The 6,993-nt window shown below is 39.1% G+C and overlaps 1 long non-coding RNA gene across 1 annotated transcript in view; it reads right to left on the bottom strand.

Annotated features, from left to right (window-relative positions):
- LOC105743249 overlaps positions 1 to 5,079 on the bottom strand; it is a 10,081-nt gene extending 5,002 nt beyond the window's left edge. The window contains exon 1 of the long non-coding RNA XR_001117250.1: positions 4,917 to 5,079. This is a non-coding gene — a long non-coding RNA (uncharacterized LOC105743249). The remainder of the gene's footprint in view (positions 1 to 4,916) is intronic.
- Between the last annotated feature and the right edge of the window lie 1,914 nt (positions 5,080 to 6,993).

The raw sequence follows: 6,993 nt of genomic DNA, 5'->3' as shown, positions 1-6,993 counted from the left end.
CCTCTCTGAGCACTTCTTAGAAAACTCTGAGAAGTTAACGGAAGCATCTGGGTGCTTCTTCTTGTGCTCCTCTCGGCAAGTTTGCACAAAGAATGCATATGATGACATCTTGCCTCTCGGCTTCTTAGGATCTCCTTTGCCCATGTTTACTTGTTTTCCTCAGTGAGGTACAGAGTCGCCCAGTGCCCATCCGGCTTTCACTTGCCCTGGCGCTGTCTCTATCTATGCTCAGATCTTTAATGTACATATGAAATCCTAGAACACAGGCCCATACGGAGAGCACACAGCTATCTTATACTTACTGCTTTATCTCCTCAAAGCCTAGCACAGTACTTTTATTATCATTAATTTTATTGAGAAACAAATAGCAGTGAGACAGTTTCAAAACTGATTAGGACAGTTTCAATAATTAATACATTGCATATTGTTGTCTTCATAGTAGTTATTCATAGTACAAGATGCAGACAGGATATCCTGTCCAAACACTATTATTACAAATCTTTCTTCTCATTGAATTAAGAGAAAGTAGCTGCATAAATATCCTATTTTTGTGTATACACATGTCTATATTTCACTATAAAATGGTCTTTCATTTATATCCCCCTTTGTTTAGTTTTGTCAGAGATAGGTATTCCACTGCCATTTAAATATTGTAGGTGTGCGTGAATTTAGCAAAATAATCCAATCTAGTCCAGTAGTCCATAATAGTAGGGGGTTATCCGTAGGACCGGCAATGTCAGAAGTTGTTGACTTGAGCCTTTCACAGCTCAGCATATTAATATGGCTTTACTTTTTATACCTCGTTTTTATACTTTGTAAACAATGGTAACACGACAAATGTTAAACAAAAAAGCAAGCTGTGTTCTCGGCATCTTTCTCTTCCTACCTACTACTTATGAGCTAGAATCTGCCTTCTACCCCGTCCTGCCAGTGCTCATGTGCAAGATACAAATTCTGGCCTCATCAGCAGTCACAAGACATTGCTTGCTTCCCGGCAGTACTGACTTTTACCATCACTCCCTGCCCTAGGTTCTCCTGCACATGCAACGTGACACATAACTGTTTTAGTCACTTGAGCTCCTATGACAAGTTGCCTGTGCTTTTATCCTTCAAAAGTTACATTTCAACAACTGCATAGCTTTCTTTTCAGAATTCTGTATACTAAAATATTGACTCTGTTATTTTAGACGTTCACTTTGTGTTCTGTGACCTAATCACTTGTTCTCGGCTACAGATATTGGGAAGCGGGCCTACCTGTCTCCTCCTTGATAACTACCCGAGAGTCTTGCTTTCTCCATCAAACTTTGCTCTGGAATGAGACTGTCTCCTTAGCTCCCTTCTTCTTGCTACTCTCCAAACAAGACCACGAGGCTTTCTTCCATCTGAAGCTTTTACTGCTACAGGCAACTACAGGAACTGCAGGCAATATTTATCGTGCTCATACAGTACTGACTTTAAAGTACTGCGCTCAGATTTGACAATGACTCAAGGATGGAAATAGTCTGTGTTTTGAACTTTGTGGACTAACAGTTTATTCCAGAGAGAAAGGTGAACTCTAATTATTTAATTAGTCATTTAATTAAAATGATAAATGTCATGAAAACAAAATGGGACCTTCCTAACTGCACATGTGGAAGAGGAGATGACAGTAGGCATGCTGTTGTTTGAGAAGGCTTTTTTTTTGAAAAACAGACACTGAAACTGAAACCTACATGCTCTATAGCAGCTAGCTAGCTAGAGAGCAGAAGTTTGGAAATGCTGCATATGCAAGGCTAAGAAGCAGAACATGAATACAAACAACTGAAATCGGCAATGGTGAAGTGTGAACACTGCGAGGATGGGCAGGAGCCAGTTGTGGCTGGGCACATGGGCAAGGACCACTTTATCTGGGCTGTCTAGTTCACTTTAAAGATGATTTTGAATTGGAAGAATGGCATTAAATTTTTATAAGATCTCTCGAGCTACAGTGTGGACAACAAACTATAAAAAGATCAGAGCTGACAGAAGATCAATTAGGAGGCTACCAGAGAAGATAAGATGGCGGCTTAGAGTGGCAACAGTACAGAGGAATAAAAGTTAGTGGGCATGTGATACACAGGAGAATCTGCTTGATTGAACAGGTTAACAAGTGGATAGTGCCGGACAGAAATGTCAAGATGATAGTAGTGCTTGCTGCTGAAACAAAAAACACTGGATCGAAACAGGATCTTTCCTTTATTCACAAAAGTGGTGAGTGGAAGCAGAACCTACTTCTAAGTTCTCTTTTAGAAATGTATTCTTATAGTTTGGAAATATTCAGTAAAGGTCAAAAACACTACTTCACTTTGTCACCTTGAACAAAGGAGTGCCTAATTAATATACTGACAGGTTCTGAACTTACACACAGCTAACACTGCCTGGGGAAAGTCTTGTGAGGAAAAAAGCCTCAGACCAAGCGTCAAGGGACAGTTCTTTGTAAAGGTCACATGGAGAAGACAAGCTGGCAAATAAATCCCAGCAAGAACAGCCAAAGAATAAAGATGAAAACAAAGACTGCAGAATCTCAGGTCCAAAGAGAAGAGAGTTCTAAGAAAGTGATCAGTACGTGTCAGGCGCCACTTGAAAGGATAAACAGTCTGAGATGAACAAAGGTTCATGAACAGATGAACAGAGAATACGAAATTTTGAGCACGGGTGGAAGAATCTACCTTAGGAAGGAAGAAGCCCACAGTGAAAAAGGAAAGAGAGAAGAATACCAACACTGATATTTACAGAGATTCTCAACTGATGGTTTCAATTCTGTTCTGTGAGCCTCAACAGAGTGAATGTTGGCACTGACAGTTGTGATTAGAATACAGTCAGGAATCTAGTAGGCAGAGAAGAAGCCCGTCAGCCATGTGCTTTACTCCTCAGGCCGTATGCTGAGATGGTCAGGAGACCGGTAGAAGTTGGTCAGTCATGAGGCCACTATGGAAATAGAAACACACTTTGCTGGGCTCAAGAAGTTGGAGGCAGTAATGGTCTGGAAGTGGCAACAAGGAACTGAAGGGTACCAATGAAGTGACCTCCAACTCTGAAAGACTAGATTTGAGAAAATAGGTAGCTACCATAAGAGAAAACTCCCAGAAAGAATCAGTATTTAGCTCAGATAGTAAGGATAAAAATTTGCAAAAGATGAAATATGGGGGAAGAAGAGAAGAAAAGAACAGGAAGTTAAGTCAGCCATAAAGAAGAAAAAAATGTTAGAGATGTGACAGTAGAAGAGGGCATCTGTGAGAAAGAGGTGCTCATTAGTTGGACATTGCCCGTGGAAAGGAGGGAAGAGTAAAGAAAACCAAGTAAGAAAGTTGCGCAGTTACAAGGCAGAAGTGCAGGCCTATAATTCCTGCTCTGAACTGAAGTTTGAATGGACTTGCAAGCTGCTGCTAACATCACTGTGATGCTCAGGGCTCAGGACCACCAAACTGGGTTTGGTTCCGCTATATTCGTTACAGTAGGGACCCACAAACTCTGTCCTGCCCATAATCACGATGGGGCACAATTCTACACATTCAGAGTAATAAAATCCTTGACATAAGGAGGTGCCACTCCAGAGTTATTCCTCTGATACAGACTCTTAGGTAACAGAAATACCAATGTCATTGTTCAAAAAAAAAAAAAAAAAAAAGTTCTTGCTCTATGATCATATTCAAGATACCTAAAAAGTTTCTGGAAATTTTCTCCATGTAAAAGCTTGGTTGGTTTTTTCAACATAAAAATGTTCACTTCATGTTTTCTGTTCTATATGGCATGAAGATCTGCCATATACCTATATCATAATATCAGAGAACTTGTAATTCAGAGGAGACTTCAGGGCAGAGACTGTCAACCTGTGGACTTCAGAATTTCAGAAGTCATAAAATTCATGTTAGAGATCTTCAAATCCATTATTTGGAGACTGAATAATGTCTTATGCCTACATATTTTGAATTGGAAAATAAACATAGATATTTTCACAATTCACTTTTTTCATGATTAACTTAAAAAAGGATGGTGAAACAGAGAAGTCATCCATCCAAAAAGTTTGGAACCGCTGTCCCGTGAACTGCCATGTTGAACCCAGGACTGCACACACGCATTTCCTGTTACTATGATCCTGACTGATCGCTGGCCAGCTCTGGCCAAGAGATGAAGTTTCCTCCTCACGGGTGGCCTGAGCACTTTCTGTCATAGTAAGTACACTTGGTGAGGGAAGTCATTCCCTATGTAGACAGCTAACATTTTGACACACTCTCCTCTGCATACCTCTAGTGCTAAGATCATCTGTTCTGCACGCGATAATCTTAGAAATATGTCAGAGTTAATGTGTCCACCTAAGGCTTCCTCTCACACTTCACACTTCAGGCAAGGAGGTAACCTGGTTCCCTCGTTCTTCCCTCTCCTCTTCCTGTCCCTTCAGGAAGCACTCACCCGTCAGTGTGCCTCTTAAAACTAACCATGACACAGCACATCAGACTTGATGTACTACAGCAACACACTGAATTTCATATGCGTATCCCTTGGGCAAGATGCTCCATCTGTTAATGTCACCTAAGTCTGGGCTTATAAAGCTCTTCTGTCAGCTAAACACTGAGGACCTTAGTTCTTTCTGTTGTGTTTCAGAACATACTTTCATTCTCAGTCAACAACCTGTCAAATCCTACCTCACCACTGACCCTCATTCCAGTTTCTTACAGTCCTGATTTGCCTTCTAACACCTTAGGTACTGTGCCTTGTTTTCTACCTCTGGTAAATCTGATGACAGGATTCATTCTATAGTGGAGCTTAATCCTGCCATTTAAATTAAGTTTTTCTTGTTTAAATGACTAATGACATTATATTAGAACATTAATTTTTATACTTAATGTATCACTTAGAGAATTCAAGACACTTTACAGTGATAGTTACTCAACTCTCACCTTGCAATAGCTCTGATGAAGTCTAGTGAAACTGTACACTTGTACTTTGGTCCATCAAGCTGATCATCATGGCCAACCAGGGCTAAGAGCTGAAGGGTCACTAGGGAGGTAATCTAGAAAAAAAAATGTGCAGGAAACCTGCTTTAATGAAATCACACAACATCCTTTTGCTGAAATATTTCATAGTACCACAGTACCACTGATAGACACGTAACTAAACCCATGAAGATACCTGGAAAGAAGGTGATCACTTTGAAATTCGTATGCGTAACTGTATATGTCTGGAATCCTCATGAAACAACCAGAAGAATCAGTTTTAATGGCTGAATCAAACTAGTGGCCCTTGAGGACATTGGAGGTACTTTATTTCATTAACGACTAACATGAGTGTTAAACCTTTTAAAAATACAAATAGAATATATTCTTTCTCTACATATGCATTTTCTGAAATTTCTATCTAAACACCTCAGACTAATAATGTTTTTTTTTTTTTTTTTTTGGTTGTTGTTTGTTTTTGCAGAACTGGGGATTGAACTCAGGCCCTTGTGCTTGCCAGGCAAGTGCTTATTCTACTGAGTTATCTCCCCGGCCCAATAAATAAAGGCAGGGCGGGGGCTCAAACCTGCGAGATTGCGCTGTAGAGCCTGACGCAAAAACTGCTACGCTAACTCTCCAGCTCACCTGAGACTAATAAACCCATACTATCTTGAGAAAACAATTAAAATTTGAAGTTGGGATTCCTCAGAATTAAGTAGCTGGTTAGATGACAGATACAGGGATCCTTGCAACCTAGGCCTAGCCTTGCTTTAAAACTTATCACTAATCAGGTGGTTAGGAAAACACTAGAACTAATAATGGCAAAAAAGAAAAAGTGTTATTTTAACAGGTCAACTAAACTAAAAAACATCTTCACATTCATCTGTCCAACTGGACAGAGTATTAAGTGCTCTGAAATCTAAAAAAGCAAGCTAATCCAAGAGCTTCCATTCTTTGATCGGCCAGCCTATTGTCTTCTCCCAATTTATTTGTTTTTCTCCTGTACACTAGCAAGAAAGAGCCAGCAATAGCAAGAACAAAAAAATTAGAGGGGTAACATGATACCTAATCATGTTTCAGGAATTAAAATGCTCACTTAATTTTGGGGCTAATACTCTGCAGATGTAAGGGAATAGTCTAAGTGCAATAAAAGTAATAGCCATCATTATCTGCTTGGTCTTAAGTACCCTGTACACTTTCTCTCATTTATTATTCATGCTCCGATTGGGTGAACACTATTATAGTCATTGTACAGATGTGTCTTAAAGACGTTAAGTAACTTTCCCTGGATGCCACCATAGTGGGTGGCAGGGCAAGAGCTGAAGCCGCCCACCCATCCTCGTCCTACTACCACACCTTGCAAGGACGCCACTACATGCTCATTGTGATTTCAAAAGGAAAACTGTCAGTGTTCAGGCAGCTGCCTTTGTTAATTTATTAACAAATTAAAGGTTCAATGCATAGGAAACATCACAATATTTTATAGAGAAAATACAATATTTAGCAAATATGAAGCATTTCAATTATAAAAATAATTTGTATCAATACCTCAGAATATAAAGCTTGGCATTCAAAATACTGACTTTAATTTTTAATTCAATATTATCAATTACATTATGCCTCAAAACATTTTTCATAACTGCTGTATGCTGAAGAGTACGCATACTGGCAGCTGTTGTGTGCTCTGTTCCTCACGTGTCTATTATATCAAGCTTGCTATTCGTTGTACTCAGATCTTTAAATATACCATTTAAAAAATCTATTTGATCTATCAAAACAAAGTATTAAATCCCCCTTTAAGAAGTCTCTCTTTTTGTATTTCTATTAGTTTTTGCTTTGTTTTTGAAGCTATGTTACTAAATGAATATAAATTTTAAATCACTAGGCTTTGCTAACAAATGAAACATTTTCATTATCACACAATGATCCTTCTGTTTTCTGGTATTGTCTTTGCCTTAGTGTATCCTTCCTTTCAATACAGCTGTATTGCATTCTTTGACTTTACTATCAAGTTTTATTCTCTCCTTCCTTCCTTCCTTCC

The sequence above is a fragment of the Octodon degus genome, unplaced genomic scaffold (assembly GCF_000260255.1).
Source record: "Octodon degus isolate 3935 unplaced genomic scaffold, OctDeg1.0 scaffold00108, whole genome shotgun sequence".
Lineage (NCBI taxonomy): Eukaryota > Metazoa > Chordata > Mammalia > Rodentia > Octodontidae > Octodon > Octodon degus.
Note: the sequence above shows the minus strand (reverse complement) of the source record. Positions and strands in the feature narration are given on the sequence as shown.